Source organism: Pristiophorus japonicus, chromosome 3, assembly GCF_044704955.1.
Source record: "Pristiophorus japonicus isolate sPriJap1 chromosome 3, sPriJap1.hap1, whole genome shotgun sequence".
Classification (NCBI taxonomy): domain Eukaryota; kingdom Metazoa; phylum Chordata; class Chondrichthyes; family Pristiophoridae; genus Pristiophorus; species Pristiophorus japonicus.
Window position 1 is genome coordinate 121,132,486 of NC_091979.1, and position 17,773 is coordinate 121,150,258.

General features: G+C 46.4%; 1 non-coding gene across 1 annotated transcript; it reads right to left on the reverse strand.

Annotated features, from left to right (window-relative positions):
• Positions 1 to 9,345: 9,345 nt before the first annotated feature.
• trnaa-cgc (transfer RNA alanine (anticodon CGC)) lies at positions 9,346 to 9,417 on the reverse strand. Its single transcript has one exon. It is a non-coding gene; the product is annotated as a tRNA-Ala (tRNA).
• Between the last annotated feature and the right edge of the window lie 8,356 nt (positions 9,418 to 17,773).

Here is a 17,773-nt window from a genome sequence, read left to right on the forward strand (position 1 = left end):
GGCCAGTCCCATTGTCCCAGTCCTCAAGGGAGACAGCATTGTCAGAATCTGTGGCAATTACAAAGTAACTATCAATCGTTTCTCCCTGAAAGACCAATACCCACTAACAAAGGCCGGCGACCTCTTTGCAATGCTGGCGGGAAGAAAAACTTTCACGAAGCTGGATTTAACTTCAGCCTATATGACGCGGGATCGGGAGGAATCATCGAAGGGCCTCACCTGCATCAACACGTACAAAGGTCTTTTCATTTATAACAGATGCCTGTTTGGAATTCGATCAACAACGGCGATATTCCAGAGAAATATGGAAAGCTTACTGAAGTTGGCCCCGCACACCGTGGTCTTCCAGGATGACATCTTGGTTACAGGTCGGGACACAGTCGAGCATCTGCAGAACCTGGAGGAGGTTCATAGTCGACTCAACCATCTGGGGCTCAGGTTAAAACGCTCGAAGTGCGTTTTCCTGGCACCTGAAGTGGAGTTCCTGGGGAGGAGGATCGCGGCGGACAGCATCAGGCCCACCGATTCGAAGACAGAGGCAATCGAGAATACACCGAGGCCACAGAACATGACGGAGCTGTGGTCGTTTCTAGGACAACTGAACTACTTTCATAACGTCTTACCGGGTCTCAGCACACTGTTAGAGCCACTGCACATCTTACTGCATAAAGGGGATGAATGGGCATGGAGCAAAAGCCAAGAAAATGCCTTTGTAAATGCGAGAAAATTGTTATGCTCAAACAAATTTCTGTTTGGGCTAAAATTTGAATTGGAAACTGAACATAAGCCACTCATATCCCTGTTTTCCGAGAGTAAGGGGATAAATACTAATGCATCGGCCCGCATCCAGAGATGGGCTAAAACAGATATTGATGCATTTTCTTTACCCCATAGACACACGCTAACGCTTCTTTTCCAATCATGCCTTAGACAGACTCCTGGATGGATAAGCAACCGGTTGCAATTTCCCAAAATCATTAGCTTGTTGTAATACACACCATATGACGACGCATCACATGCTAGTACCAAACGCTTACATGGATCATACAACACAAGCAATTTGTTCGCATAAAACTACACCATCCGCCACAGGCCAGTCACAGAAAACTGCGCTGATGCTCTCAGTAGGCTGCCATTGCCCACCACGGGAGTGGAAATGGCGCAGCCTGCAGATCTAGCCATGGTTATGGAAGCATTTGAGAGTTAGCAATCACCTGTCACTGCCTGGCAGATCAAAACCTGGATGAGCCAGGACCTCTTATTGTCCCTAGTCAGAAACTGTGTGCTTCACGGGAGCTGGTCCAGTGTCCAAGTGGAAATGCAGGAAGAGATAAAGCCGTTCCAGTGGCGCAAAGATGAAATGTCTATACAGGCAGGCTGCCTTCTGTGGGGCAGTCGAGTAGTGGTTCCCAAGAAGGGGAGAGACACCTTCATTAGTGACCTCCACAGTACCCACCCAGGCATCGTAATGATGAAAGCGATAGCCAGATCCCACGTGTGGTGGACCGGTATCGATGCGGACTTAGAGTTCTGCGTGCACAGATGTAATACATGCTCGCAGTTAAGCAATGCACCCAGGGAGGCGCCACTAAGTTTATGGTCTTGGCCCTCCAAACCGTGGTCTAGGGTACATGTCGACTATGCAGGCCCGTTCTTGGATAAAATGTTCCTTGTGGTTGTAGATGCGTACTCCAAATGGATTGAATGTGATATAATGTCGGCTAGCACGTCCGCTGCCACTACTGAAAGCCTACTGGCCATGTTTGCCACACACGGCCTACCCAATGTCCTGGTGAGTGACAACAGGCCATGTTTTACCAGTGCTGAGTTTAAAGAATTCATGACCCACAACGGGATCAAACATGTCACATCTGCCCCGTTTAAACCAGTATCCAATGGTCAGGCAGAGAGAGCAGTGCAAACCATAAAGCAAGGCTTGAAGAGGGTAACGGAAGGCTCACTGCAGACTCGCCTATCCCAAGTCCTACTTAGCTACCGAACGAGACCCCGTCGCTCACTGGGATCCCACCTGCCTAACTGCTCATGAAAAGAGCACTTAAGACAAGGCTCCCGTTAGTTCACCCTGATATGTATTTTGTTGAGCAGGCGGCTTCAACAAAATACATACCATGATAGTGCAATGTGTCACGTGAGATTGAAATCAATGATCCTGTATTTATATTGAATTATGGACAAAGTCCCAAGTGGCTTCCTGGCACTGTCGTGGCCAAAGATGGAAGCAGGGTGTTTCGGGTCAAACTTTCAAATGGACTCATTCACCGGAAACACTTGGACCAAATCAAACTCAGATTCACGGACTACCCTGAGCAACCCACTTTGGACCCTACCTTCTTTGACCCCCCCAACACACACACCAGTGGCAACCGGCACTGCGGTTGGCCACGAAACAGAACCCATCGTCCACAGCAGCCCAGCAGGACCCACCACACCAGGCAGCTCAGCAAGGCCAGCTGCACAGCAGCCCAGCGAGGGCCCAACAAATGATTCACCAACACCAGCTTTCACACCGTGACGATCAACCAGGGCAAGAAGGGCCCCAGATCGACTCACCTTTTAAATAGTTACACTGTTGACTTTGCGGTGGCAGGGGAGTGTTGTTATATATGTAAACTTTTATTTACTCTGTACAACCACCAGATGGCTCATCCCCTGGAGTCCCAAGAGATCCCTTGGGAGCACCGGTATTTAAGAAGGCCTCACAGGTTGGAGAGGCACTCTGGAGACCTGCAATAAAAGACTACGGTCACATTTACTTTGAGCTCACAGTGTTCAGTCTGACTCTTTCTCCATACACAATAATGGGGATCAGTGATTACTATAGAGTTAAACAGAACATCAAATTTCTTTCATCCTAGATATTTTTCACCACTTTCCTCCTCCTTTCCTGCTCAACCACTCACTTGCCTCCACCTTTGATGTCCTTGTTCACAGTAAAACCTTTACATCTTCACTCCCTCACGTTTAAGTGGGGAAGACTTGAGTGATCTGGTACGCAACTGGTTGAGCCATTGATCATTAGATCTGACTATTCATTTCTCGAAACATCTTTGCTCTCCCCTCTCCACCCTCAACTCCAACAAGAAAAAATACTGGCAAGTAGAATCAAAGAAAACCCAAAGATGTTTTACAATTATATAAAGAGCAAGAGGATAACTAAGGAAAGAGTCGGGCCTATTAGGGACCAAAATGGTAATCAATGTGTGGAGGCGGAGGATGTGGATAAGGTAATAAATGAATATTTTGCGGCTGTCTTCTCAAAAAAGGGAGATGATGCCAGTGTTGAAGTTCAGGGGGAAGATAGTGAAATATTGGATGGGATAAACATAGTAAGAGAGGAAGTTTTAAGGGGTTTAGCATTCTTGAAAGTAGATAAATTACCAGGACCGGATGAAATATATCTGAGGCTACTAAAAGAAGCAAGGGAGGAAATTGCGGAGGCTCTGACCATCACTTTTCAATCCTCCCTGTTTACATGACTTGTGCCAGAGGATTGGAGAATTGCTAATATTGTACCATTGTTTAAAAAGGGAGGAACGGATAAACCAAGCAATTACAGGCCAGTTAGTTTAATCTCGGTGGTGGGCAAATTATTGGAATCAATAAGTATAAACCTTCATTTCGAAAGACAGATTAATCAAGGACAGTTAACATGGATTTGTTAAAGGAAGGTCATGCCTGACTAACTTGATTCAGTTCTTTGAGGAGGTAACAAAGAGGGTCGATAAGGGCAGCGCATTTAATGTAGTTTACATGGATTTTAGCAAGGCTTTTGACAAGGTCCCACATGGTAGGCAAATCAAAAAAGTAAAAGCCCATGGGATCCAAGGAGAGTGGCAAATTGGACCAAAATTTGCTTAGCGGCAGGAAGCAAAGGGGAGTTTTTGAGATTGGAATGCTGTTTCCAGTGGGGTTCCACAGGGCTCAGTACTCTGTCCATTACCTTTTTGTAGTATATATTAATGATTTGGACTTAAATGTAGGGGGCATGATAAAGACATTTGCAGATGATACAAAAATTGGCTGTGTGGTTGACAGTGAGGAGGAAAGCTCTAGAACGCAGGAAGATATCGATTAACTAGTCAGTTGGGCAGAAAATGGCAAATGGAATTCAATCCAGAAAAGTGTGAGGTAATGCATTTGTGGAGGGGCAACAAGGCAAGAGAATACACAATAAATGGGAGGATAGTGAGAGGTGTGATGGAACAGAGGGACCATGGAATTTATGTCCACAGATCCTTAAAGGTCGATAAGATGGTTAAAAAGGCATACACAATGTTTACTTTTATTAGCCAAGGCATAGAATAAAGAGCAGTGAAGTTATGCGAGATCTGTATACAACATTAGTTAGGCCACAGCTTGAGTACTGTGTGCAGTTCCGGTCATCATATTACAGGGAGGATGAGATTACATGAGAAAGGGTACAGGGGAGATTTACGAGAATGTTGCCACGACTGGAGAAGTTTAGCATTGAGGGAAGATTGGATAGGCTGGGGTTGTTTTCCTTGCAACAGAGGAGGCTGAGGGGAGATTTAATTGAGGTGTATAAAATGATGAGGGGCCGAGATAGAGTGGATAGGATGGACCTATTTCCATTAGCAGAGAGGTCAATAACCAGGGTACGTAGATTTAAAGTAGTTGGTAGAAGGATTAGAGGGGAGATGAAGAAACATTTCCTCACCCAGAGGGTGATGGGAGTCTGGAATTCCCTGTTGGTAGAGGCAGAAACCCTCATCACATTTAAAAAGTACTTGGATGTGCCCTTAAAAAGTCATAATCTACAGGGCTACGGACCTAGTGCTGGAAGGTGGGATTAGGCTGGGTAGCTCTTTTTCGATCGGCACGGATACGATGGGCCAAATGGCCTCCTTCTGTGTCGTCATTTTTTTATGATTCTATGAAGAAATGTGGACATTTTCATCACTAAGATTGAGACTATCCAGTCATGCTCTGATTGGCTCTTCATTATCACATGACCTGATTGCTGATTGGTCCCCTTGAAGGATAAGTCACACCCAGAAGTTTCTCTGGAATGTGTAATTGGAACCGCCCAGCCCAAGTTCTGATTGACTTTGTAAAGTGTAATTTGAGCCATTCTGACTTCAGAACTCGGAGAGGATAGAGCTCCACCTCCAGCGAAAACTTCCCAAGTTTCTGACTTCATCCCAGCCCAAGTGCATGCCTCCCCCAGCCCAAGTTCCTGACCCCAGCCCAAGTTCCTGACCCCATCCCAGCCCAGGTGCATGCCTCCCCAGTCAAAGTTCCTGACCCCAACCCAAGTTTCTGACTCCCCCCCACCCCCCCAGCCCCGCAAATCACTGAATAGATAACATTTCACAACTCGGAAATAAAAATAAATGATCACAGGTTCAAACTTAATTAAAGTGCCCTTTAATTAAACATTTAAAATAAAAATTTTAAGTTTAAAAAAATTAATTGAAACATTTTTAAACATAACAAACATAAACTAAACTAATTTTAAATGTATGTGAATGTTTAAATCATTAAAACATTTATTTTAACATTTATTTTAACCTTTACGCTGGTAAAAGAAGGCCTTACACTTGCTTTTACCAAGCATAAGGGTTTATTTGGGTGAATTTACAATAAAAACATAAGAACATAAGAATTAGGAACAGGAGTAGGCCAACTAGCCCCTCGAGCCTGCTCCGCCATTCAATAAGATCATGGCTGATCTGGCCGTGGACTCAGCTCCACTTACCCGCCCGCTCCCCGTAACCCTTAATGGTTAAAAATCTTTCTATCTGTGACTTGAATACATTCAATGAGCTAGCCTCAACTGCTTCCTTGGGCAGAGAATTCCACAGATTCACAACCCTCTGGGAGAAGAAATTCCTTCTCAACTCAGTTTTAAATTGGTTCCCCCATATTTTGAGGCTGTGCCTCCTAGTTCTAGTCTCCCCGACCATTGGAAACAACTTCTCCGCCTCTATCTTGTCTATCCCTTTCATTATTTTAAATGTTTCTATAAGATCACCCCTCATCCTTCTGAACTCCAACGAGTAAAGACCCAGTCTACTCAATCTATCATCATAAGGTAACCCCTAAAACCCATGGAGATGCTGGGGATGGAACCCGGGGCCTCGTACATGCAAATCATGCGCTCTACCACTGAGCTACATCCCCACAATGGATGCATAAAATCTGTCAAGGAAAAACTTGACAGATTGCAAGATCCAGGTTTTCACAATGTGCATCACATGCTGTAAATTTCTATGATTCTATGAACAACCCCAGCTTCTCCAGTCTATCCACATAACTGAAGTCCTTTATCATAGAATTATAGAAATTTATAGCACGGAAGGAGACCATTTTGGCCCATCATGTCCATGCCGGCCGACAAAGAACTATCCAGTCTAATCCCACTTTCCAGCTCTTGGTCTGTAGCCCTGTTATGGCACTTCAAGTGCACATCCAAGTACTTTTTAAATGTGGTGAGGGTTTCTGCCTCTACTACCCTTTTACGCAGGGAGTTCCAGACCCCCACCATTCTCCGGATGAAAATATTTCCCCTTAAATCCCCTCTAAACCTCCTACCAATTACTTTAAATCTATGGTTGTTGACCCCTCTGTTGAGGAAAATAGGTTCTTCCTATCCACTCTATCTAGGCCACTCATAATTTTATACAGCTCAGTAAGGTCTCCCCTCAGCCTCCTCTGTTCCAAAGAAAACAAGCCCAGCCTATCCAATCTTTCTGCATAGCTACAATTCTCCAGTCCAGGCAACATCCTCATAAATCTCCTCTGTACCCTCTCTCGTGCAATCACATATTTCCTGTAATGTGGTGACCAGAACTGCAAGCAGTACTCTAGCTGTGGCCTAACTAGTGTTTATACAGTTCAGGCATAACCTCCCTGATCTTGTATTCTATGCCTCGGCTAATAAAGGCAATTATTCGTATGCCTTCTTAACCACCTTATCTACCTAGTCTGCTACCTTCAGGAATCTTTGAACATGCACTCCAAGGTCCCTTTGTTCCTCTATGCTTCTCAGTGTCCTACCATATAATGTCTATTTCCTTGTGTTGTTAGCCCTCCCCAAATGCATTAACTCACACTTCTCAGGATTGAATTCTATTTGCCACTGTTCTGTCCACCTGACCAGTTCATTGATATCTTCCTGCAGTCTACAGCTTTCTTCTTCATTATCAACCACACAGCTAATTTTTGTATTATCTGATAACTTCTTAATCATACCCCCTACATTCAAGTCTAAATCATTAATATATACCACAAAAAGTACTGAGCCCTGCAGGACCCCACTGGATACAGCCTTCCAGTCACAAAAACACCCATCAACCATTACCCTTTGCTTCCTGCCTCTGAGTCAATTTTGGATCCAATTTGCCATTTTCCTTGGTCCCATGGGCTTTTACTTTCGTGACCAGTCTGCCATGTGGGACCTTAACAAAAGCCTTGTTAAAATCCATATACAATATATCAAATGTACTATCCTCATCGACCCTCCTTGTTACCTCCTCAAAAAATTCAATCAAGTTAGTCAGACACGACCTTCCCTTAACAAATCCATGCTGATTGTCCTTGATTAATCCGTGTTTTTCTAAATGAAGATTTATTCTGTCCCTCAGAATTTTCTCTAATAATTCTCCCACCATCGAGGTTAGACTGATTGGCCTATAATGACTCGGTATATCCCTTTCTCCCTTTTTAAATAAAGGTACAACGTTAGCAGTCCTCCAGTCCACCGCACCAAACCTGTGGCTAGAGAGGATTGGAAAATGATTGTCTCTTAACAGTCTAGGATACATTTCATCCGGGCCTGTGGATTTATCCACTTTCAAAGCTGCTAAGCCCCTTAATACTTACTCTCTCACTATGGTTATTTCATCTAATATTTCACACTCCTCCCTGATTGCAATGTCTGCATCGCCCCTCTCCTTTGTGAAAACAGATGCGAAGTATTCATTAAGAACTATACCCATGTCTTCCGCCTCCACAAACACATTACCTTTACATGACATAGTCGAAATATTTACTGAGGTGTACGAAAGCATGGGCCTTACGCTAAACATCCGTAAGACAAAGGTTCTCCACCAGCCTGTCCTCACCGCACACTGCCCCCGCCAGCCATCAAGATCCATGGCGCCGCCCTGGACAACGTAGACCATTTCCCATAGCTCGGGAGCCTCTTATCAACAAGAGCAGACATTGATGACAAGATTCAACACTGCCTCCAGTGTGCCAATGCAGCCTTCGGCCGCCTGAGGAAAAGAGTGCTTGAAGACCAGGCCCTCAAATCTGCCACCAAGCTCATGGTCTACAGGGCTGTAGTAATACCCGCCCTCCTGTATGGCTCAGAGACATGTACCATGTACAGTTGGCACCTCAAGTCACTGGAGAAATACCACCAACGATGTCTCCGCAAGATCCTACAAATCCCCTGGGAGGACAGACGCACCAACATTAGCGTCCTCGACCAGGCCAACATCCCCAGCATTGAAGCATTGACCACACTTGATCAGCTCCACTGGGTAGGCCACATTGTCCACATGCCAGACACGAGACTCCCAAAGCAAGCGCTTTACTCGGAACTCCTTCATGGCAAACGAGTCAAACGTGAGCAGCGGAAATGTTACAAGGATACCCTCAAAGCCTCCCTGATAAAGTGCAACATACCCACCGACACCTGGTCAAAGACGGCCCTAAGTGGAGGATGTGCATCTGGGAGGGCGCTGAGCACCTCGAGTCTCAACGCTGAGAGAATGCAGAAATCAAGCGCAGGCAGCGGAAAGAGCGTGCGACAAACCAGTCCCATCCTCCCTTACCCTCAACGACTATCTGTCCCACCTGTGACAGGGACAGTGGCTCTTGTATTGGACTGTTCAGCCACCTAAGGACTCATTTTAAGAGTGGAAGCAAGTCTTCCTCGATTCCAAGGAACTGCCTATGATGATGACCTTTATGTTCTATAATAGGCCCTACTTTTTCTTCAGTTATCTTAATGTATTTATAAATTTTTCCTTGATTCTACTTGCCAAAAGCTCTCTCTTTGCTTTCCTAATTTCCTTTTTAATTTCACTTAATTGCATTTAATTTTCACTTAATTTCAATTGCACTTCCTGCAGCATCTCATCACTGGAATAATTCTTGTAAATCTAATCTCAATACGTTTGACTCTTTCCAATAAAATCAACCATTCTTACTTTCCATTGGTTATATATCTGGGGAGGAAGATCTCTATAATCGGCACTCTAAAGTGACATAGTAGAAAATCCACATAGTATTCAGCTGACAGTGCTTGAACGAAGTGTTGGGTAAATTGCTCACAGCATTAAGCAAAACCTGTGGAGATGCCGGGGATTGAACCCGGGGCCTCATACATGCGAAGCATGCGCTCTACCACTGAGCTACATCCCCACCTACTTTCTTTGAACTGTAAATACCTCTTTAAGCTTATTATAACACCTTTCTGTTATATTTTAATATTTGTTAATGCTTCAACATATCGATGTTGTCTAAAAATTGTGATTTACTTTTACTTCCAATCGTTTTCATTTGCATTGTGCTGAATGTACTATACTGTATGTAATGGAAACGATGCTACTGCATGTAAAAGTTACAGTGTAACTCGTTTATATTAGGATTGTTCCCAGTAACGCGGAGAAAATTCTTCGCAGGTGGTTTACAAAAAAAATGGAACAGCCGCGGGTTCACACACAGAGCATGCGCTGGCCCACTGTAGGTTAATGTTTCTCCAGGGCTCAGTCTGTCCGACTCCTGGAACTTGCTCCGCTCGCTTCTGAGTCAGTCCTCGTCGCATTCCGCGTAACTAAAGTACGTCAAAAACATTCGAACATTGTTCAGGACTTTGAGCCGAGATTTCTTTATCACACCGATTGAGAATAATGCGACAAATATAGTGTTATAGCTTTAATTGGAATGTAAGAAGGAAAATTAACTTATTGGGAGAATAAAAACAAAAAGTACTGGAAAACACTCAGCAGGTGTTCGAACAAGAATTCTGCTTGGCGTTTTCGCTGCTTGTAAATTGCCTGGGCCGCAATCTCACTTGTTGAAAACCCAAATTAAAAAGTAGTTTGTATCGATCTGGCTAATAAGAAATCAAAATATGTACGAGGACAAATCTTGAATACCTATAACGGAATCAGTCTCGATATATATACCAGTGGGGCCCAAGCTTTTTGTTTTCGGGAGCCAACGGGTGCATACCATGGAGACTTGGGTACATTGTATGTCGTTTAAATCCACGTTCTCAATAATTTGGATATATCACAGAATACTGATACTCAGATCATTATGTTCTGATTTAAGATTTATACACCAACCAGGCCAAAGAGGAATTCTATTCCAGCCTTGAACAATCTCTGTCCCGAGCCCCAACGAGCAACAAGCTGATTCTCCTTAGCAACTTTAATGCCAGAGTTGGAAAGGTCACAGACCTCTAGAGAGGGGTTATTGGCAGGAAAGGGGTAGGGAAAACCAATTCCAATGGTATCCTCTTGACGAAATGCTTAGAATATGGTCTTGTCATAACCAACACCCTGTCTCATCAGAAAAACAAGTGCAAGAGTTCTTGGCAACACCCTCGCTCCACGCACTGGCATCTGCTAGACTACGTCATCGTACGAGCAAGGGACCGCAAGGACCTCTGCATCACTCGCGCCGTGACAGCAGCTAACGACTGCTGGACTGACCATCTCCTAATTGGCTCTGTTATCTTCATCAACGCAGCCTCAAAACAGTGGGAGCAACAGAAAGGCTGCCGCAAAAAAAATCAACGCTGAAGCACTCAAAGACCCTGCAAGAAAAACTCTATTCACCCAACGCCTCACAGCCAACCTGACGACTTCCAATAAACCGGAGCTGCAGAGTGTCCATAGTGCCTGGTCTATAATCAGCACCTGTGAAGAGACTCTTGGTTACTCTACCAGAAAACACCAAGACTGGTTCGATGAGAACGACCAGGAGATCCAGGAGCTAATAAATTGGAAATGCAAGGCATTTCTGAACTGAAACAAAACCACAACTCGAGCAAAAGAAAGCAGATCTACAAGCAACTGAAGGCCAAGGTCCAACACAAAACTTGGGACCTAAAGAACAGATGGTGGGTGGAAAAAGCACAGGAGATCCAGCAACTAGTCGACAATCACAACCTGCGTGGATTTGTTAGCGCAGTTAAGACCACCTATGACCCAAGCACTCAAGGTCCTATTCCACTGAAAGCCAAGAGCGGAGAGGTGCTCATCAAGGACAGAGAGCCAGTCCATACCCGCTGGAAGGAGCACGTCGAGGATCTCCTCAACCAAGATTCTATCTTTGACGTGAGTGACCTTGACTCCATCCCACAGCATGCTACCCGACACCATCTTGGCACAATCCCAGCCCAGCATGAGGTTGAAAAGGTAATCCAACAACTAAAAAATAAGCGGGAAATTGTTCAACCTCTGACCCGCCCTCCTATATGCTTCAGAGACATGGACTATGTACAGTAAGCACCCCAATGCACTGGAGAAGTACCACCAACGCTGCCTCCGCAAAATCCTGCAAATTCAGGATAGACGCACCAATGTCAGCGTTCTCTCTCAGGCCAACATCCCCACATCGAGGCATTGACCACGCTTGATCAGCTTCGATGGGCGGGCCACGTTGTCCGCATGGTCGATACTAGATTCCTGAAACAAGCACTCTACTCCGAGCTACGTTACGCCAGGTGAGCCCCAGGAGGGCAAAGAAAACACTTCAAGGACACCCTCAAAGCCGACTCAAAAAATGTAACATCCCCACCGACTCTTGGAAATCCCTGGCCCAAGACCGCTCAGTGGAGGAGAAGCATCCAAGAAGGCGCCGAACACTTCGAGTCTCTTCGCTGGGAGCACACGGAAACCAAGTACAAACAGCGGAAGGAACATTCGACAAATCAAGCGTCCAACCCACTCTTCCCTCCAACCACCATCTACCCCACCTGTGACAGAGACTGTAGATCCCGCATTGGTATCAGTCACCTTCGAACTCATTTTAGTGTGGAAGCAAGTCATTCTCTACTCCGGCGGACTGTCTTAGAAGAAGAGAATTACATAGAATTACATAGACTATACAGCACAGAAACTGTTTTTTCAGCGCAACCAGTCCATGCCGGTGTTTATTCTCCAGTCGAGTGTCATGTATCCTACATGGCTGCTGTTGGTACTATCTCAACGTGTGCCACCAGAGGGCACAGCAGGGGGAGACTTGTAGGTTACCTGTACAGGTGTGCCTGGCCTAGTATAAAAGGCAGGCCACCAGGTGTGATCCTCACTCTGGAGTTAACAAATAAAGGATTAATGTCACTACAGTTCAAGCATAACACATTGCCTCGTGGAGTCATTACTAGAGCATCTAAGGACACAACAATTGGCAATGAGATTACAAACTTTCACGCGAAAATGGCTACCCTTGTTACGTTGCAGCAGTTCACTGATGGTGATGATTGAGATGCTTTTGTGGAGAGGCTCGAACATTTCTTCACAGCAAACAACCTGGCAGGAGACGACCCGGCCACACTGGCTGATAAGCGCAGAGCTATCTTGTTAACCAGTTGTGGGCCTATCGTCTGTGACCTCGTCAGGGACTTGCTGGCACCAGCGAAGACAATGATCAAGAAGTACAAGGAGCTCACAACCCTGATCCATGAGCAACTCAAGCTCAAGGAAAGCATCCTCACAGCCAGACACCGGTTCTATACCCACCGACGGCCCAAAGGCCAGGAAAGCGCGAAATACGCCGCAGGCCTCAGGAGGCTGGTGGCACCGTGCGAGTGCGGCACCCATCCCAATAAAGCGCTGCGGGACATTTTTGTCATTGGAATTGGCCGTGAGGGCCTTCTTCACAAGCTATTGTCTGCGGATACCATAGTCACACTGCAGAAGGCCATGTCTGTGAGCCGGTCAGACCTGCGGTTCTCGACAGATGACTCGCCCTCCGGACACAAATCTGGCAGGTACTGTGCACAGAGTGGCGCAGTTTAGCGGCTGGAATGTAGAGCGCGAACCCCCTCAGGGAAAAGAGAACAGGCCCACGAGTCCCTTAACTCAGAGTCCGCCGAGGGGGACTAATCGTGTCGCACCATGCTGGCGTTGCGGAGGGAATCACAGGGCTCACCAGTGCCGCTTTAAAGACTATGTATGCAAAGGCTGCAGAACAAAGGGCCACCTCCAGCGAATGTGTAAGAGAAATATGACTCACTGTGTTGATGAAGAGTCTGCAGATGGCCAGGAATCCAGCTCGGATTATGAATCGATAGGCAGAGAGGCAGCTCAGCCACACGGGGAGGTACATAGCATGTTTACCTGCACCACCGAGTGTTCCCCGCTGAAGATGGAAGTCGAGATAGATGGCGTTCCAGTCTTCATGGAAGTGGACACGGAGGTGAGCCAGTAAGTGATGAATCCAGAAGCCTTTGAGAGGTTATGGGACAATCAAGCTGAACGACCCAAGTTGGTCCCGGTTCAGGCAAAGCTGCGCACCTACACCGATGAAATCATCCCAGTCGTTGGTAGCGCGAATATAAAGGTACTCCATGATGGCGCGGTGCACAAGTTACCTCTGTGGATTGTTGTAGGTGATGAACTAATGCTGCTCGGCAGAAGGCAGATAGAAAAGATCCATTGGAAGTGGGAAGACTTCACTCCTCCAGCAATCGACGTTCTCTGCGCTCAGAGGCAAAGCAAGCCCTCACCTGAGGGTGGACCCGGCACCGGAGAGCAGACCAGCACGGCACCCGAGGCACAGACCACTCAGCACGACTGCGTGGAGATGATCCAGCTGAGATGACCCGAACGCACCTTCCAGGCTCCAGTGGCAGGACTCCGGAGGAAGAAAATCGGATTCAGAGGCGACTTCCCAGCTTCGGTGGCAGAACCTGGGGAGAAGAGGATCACTGCAGTCGACATCGTGGATGGAGGAAAGATGGCGCCCAAACCACGAGGTGAGGCACTGAAGATAAAGATGGTCACGGCCAGACCACGAGGTGCAGCGCTGATGGAGCAACACGTCGCACCAAACGGAGAAGCGGATTGGGGTAAAGAAATCTAGGCTCTCTTAAAGGAGGCCTGCAACCCACTATAATTAAAGGGATAGTCCCACACACTCAAGCAATGTAATAGTAACTAAGTCAGAGACAAAATGTGGAACTGATCATGTAAAATGTGTAACTGATAATCTGAATTGTGCACATGCAACCAGCGAGGAAAAGTCGCACGATCGCACAGAGTGTCCATCATAAGTAAGGAAAAGTTGTGCGATGCAGGTTTTCAACTGCACGCAGCCAATGCAGCGGGCAGACACCCATTGGGAGCACACAGGTCCAGCGAGCTACCCAATGCTGTAGCCTGCGTCCCGGGGACCAGAGCCATGTACCATGGCGTGTGGCCACAAGCAGCCAACACACATGAGCTGCAGAGCAAGCAACCTCAGCAGGGCAATTGCACCGGTATCATGCCCCTGGTCGGCTCCACCTCTCAGGCACCCAATGGCACCTACTGCCACAAGCCTGAAGGAGCAGACTGTGTTAAGGCGCAGTCCCCAGACCCCATCGCTACCAAGACCATACCCGTAAACGAAGGGTCGCCCGCCACAGTTCCCCCAAAAGGGGACCGGGACCAGCCAGGATCCCAAACCAAACAATGCCCAAGCCAGTGAGTCAGCAGTCCCATGTGCACTGCTAGGTGACAGCTCCTCAGGAAGCAGCAGCGACCCAGGGTGCAAAGAAAAAACAAGGAGGTCATAGGCATCTGTGAACTGGCCCAACGGTAGGGACCACGGCAAGAGCCCCAAGAGCAGGCAGCTTGAGCCAACCGAGTTCCCATTGCCAGTACAGAGCATTGAGCCGCCACCAGACTGCAGGGACTCAATCCAGCAGACCTGGAACTAGTTTGTCCTAACACACCGGTCACTGCATCAATAAGGCATCTCACCAGTCTAACGTACTTGTCTCACAACGGAACCACAAATGTAACGTTTTCCCTGAACTTGAATGTATATGAAGGCTATGAACCTCCAACATAATCTATATGTGGCGGGGGTGGGGGGCGGGGTAGAATGGAGTGGTCACGGACACACACAAACAGCAACCACCAGCACTCTACTGCACCAACCACTCACCCAAAATTGAAATGACCTGCCAAGGGTCAACCAGATAGAGCCCACATAGAGCTAAGCCCAGAGCACAGTCAATGCAGAGGCGATTTGCACTAAAGGCTCAGGGGAGAGTGATGTCATGTATCCTACATGGCTACTGTTGGTACTATCACAAGGTGTGCCACCAGAGGGCACAGCAGTGGGAGACTTTTAGGTCACCTGTACAGGTGTGCCTGGCCTAGTATAAAATGCAGGCCACCAGGTGTGATCCTCACTCTGGACTAAGATCACTACAGTTCATGCACAACACACTGCCTCGTGGAGTCATTACTAGAGCATCTAAGGACACAACATCAAGCCTCTTCCCAGCCATCATCTAACTCTATCAGCATAACCCTCTTCCGTTCTCCTTCATATGTTTATTTAGCTTCCACTTAAATGCATCTATGCTGTTCACTTCAACTAATACTATGGTAGCGTGTTCCACATTCTCACTACTCTCTGGGTAAAGAAGTTTATTCCGAATTCCTTATTTGATTTCTTGGTGACTATCTTATATTGATGGCCTTTAGATTTGCTCTTCCCCACAAGTGGAAATATTCTGTATTCACTCTATCGAAACCTTTAATCATTTTAAAAACTTCTATTAGGTCACCCCTCGGCCTTCACTTTTCCAGAGAAAAGAGAATCATAAAAACATAGAAATTTACAGCGCAGAAGGAGGCCATTCCAGCCCATCATGTCCGCACCGGCTGACAAAGAGCCACAAGGCCCTTGGTCAGTAGCCCGAAAGGTTACATATAAACCTATGAACAATGACGGAAAGGCAAAGAGCACCCAGCGCAACCAATCCGCCTCACCACAACTGCGGCACCCCTGATAGTAAAACATTCTACACACCACCCCAACCGGAGCCATGTGATCTCATGGGAGAAGCAAAAACTCGATAAAAACCCAGGCCAATTTAGAGAGAAAAAATCTGGGAAAATTCCTCTCCGACCCATCCAGGCGATCAAAACTCGTCCAGGAGATCACCCTGGCCGTATTCTATTCCCTACAGTACTTACCATTATATCTGCTCCGTCCAACAACAGGTCATCCAGTCTAATCCCAATTATCAGCTCTAGGTCCGTAACCCTGCAGGTTACTGCACTTGAAATACCCATCCAACCATCTCTTAAAAGTGGTGAGGGTTTCTGCATCCACCACTCTTCCAGGCAGCGAGTTCCAGATCCCCACAACCCTCTGCGTAAAGAAGCTCCCCCTCAAATCCCCTCTAATACGGTGGAGGAGGATTTCCTGGAGTGCATAAGGGATGGTTTTCTAGACCAATATGTCGCGGAACCAACTAGGGGGGAGGCCATCTTAGACTGGGTGTTGTGTAATGAGAGAGGATTAATTAGCAATCTCATTGTGCGAGGTCTCTTGGGGAAGAGTGACCATAATATGGTGGAATTCTGCATTAGGATGGAGAATGAAAGTTAATTCAGAGACCATGGTCCAGAACTTAAAGAAGGGTAACTTTGAAGGTATGAGGTGTCAATTGGCTAGGATAGATTGGCGAATGATACTTAAGGGGTTGACTGTGGATGGGCAATGGCAGACATTTAGAGACCGCATGGATGAACTACAACAATTGTACATTCCTGTCTGACATAAAAATAAAAAAGGAAAGGCGGCTCAACCGTGGCTATCAAGCGAAATCAGGGATAGTATTAAAACCAAGGAAGTGGCATACAAATTGGCCAGAAATAGCAGCGAACCCGGGGACTGAGAGAAATTTAGAACTCAGCAGAGGAGGACAAAGGGTTTGATTAGGGCAGGGAAAATGGAGTACGAGAAGAAGCTTGCAGGGAAAATTAAGGCGGATTGCAAAAGTTTCTATAGATATGTAAAGAGGAAAAGGTTAGTAAAGACAAATGTAGGTCCCCTGCAGTTAGAATCAGGGGAAGTCATAACGGGAACAAAGAAATGGCAGACCAATTGAACAAGTACTTTGGTTCGGTATTCACGAAGGAGGACACAAACAACCTTCCGGATATAAAAGGGGTCAGAGGGTCTAGTAAGGAGGAGGAACTGAGGGAAATCCTTATTAGTCGGGAAATTGTGTTGGGGAAATTGATGGGATTGAAGGCCGATAAATCCCCAGGGCCTGATGGACTGCATCCCAGAGTACTTAAGGAGGTGGCCTTGGAAATAGCGGATGCATTGACAGTCATTTTCCAACATTCCATTGACTCTGGATCAGTTCCTATCGAGTGGAGGGTAGCCAATGTAACCCCACTTTTTAAAAAAGGAGGGAGAGAGAAAACAGGGAATTATAGACCGGTCAGCCTGACCTCAGTAGTGGGTAAAATGATGGAATCAATTATTAAGGATGTCGTAGCAGTGCATTTGGAAAAAGGTGACATGATAGGTCCAAGTCAGCATGGATTTGTGAAAGGGAAATCATGCTTGACAAATCTTCTGGAATTTTTTGAGGATGTTTCCAGTAAAGTGGACAAGGGAGAACCAGTTGATGTGGTATATTTGGACTTTCAGAAGGCTTTCGACAAGGTCCCACACACGAGATTAATGTGCAAAGTTAAAGCACATGGGATTGGGGGTAGTGTGCTGACGTGGATTGAGAACTGGTTGT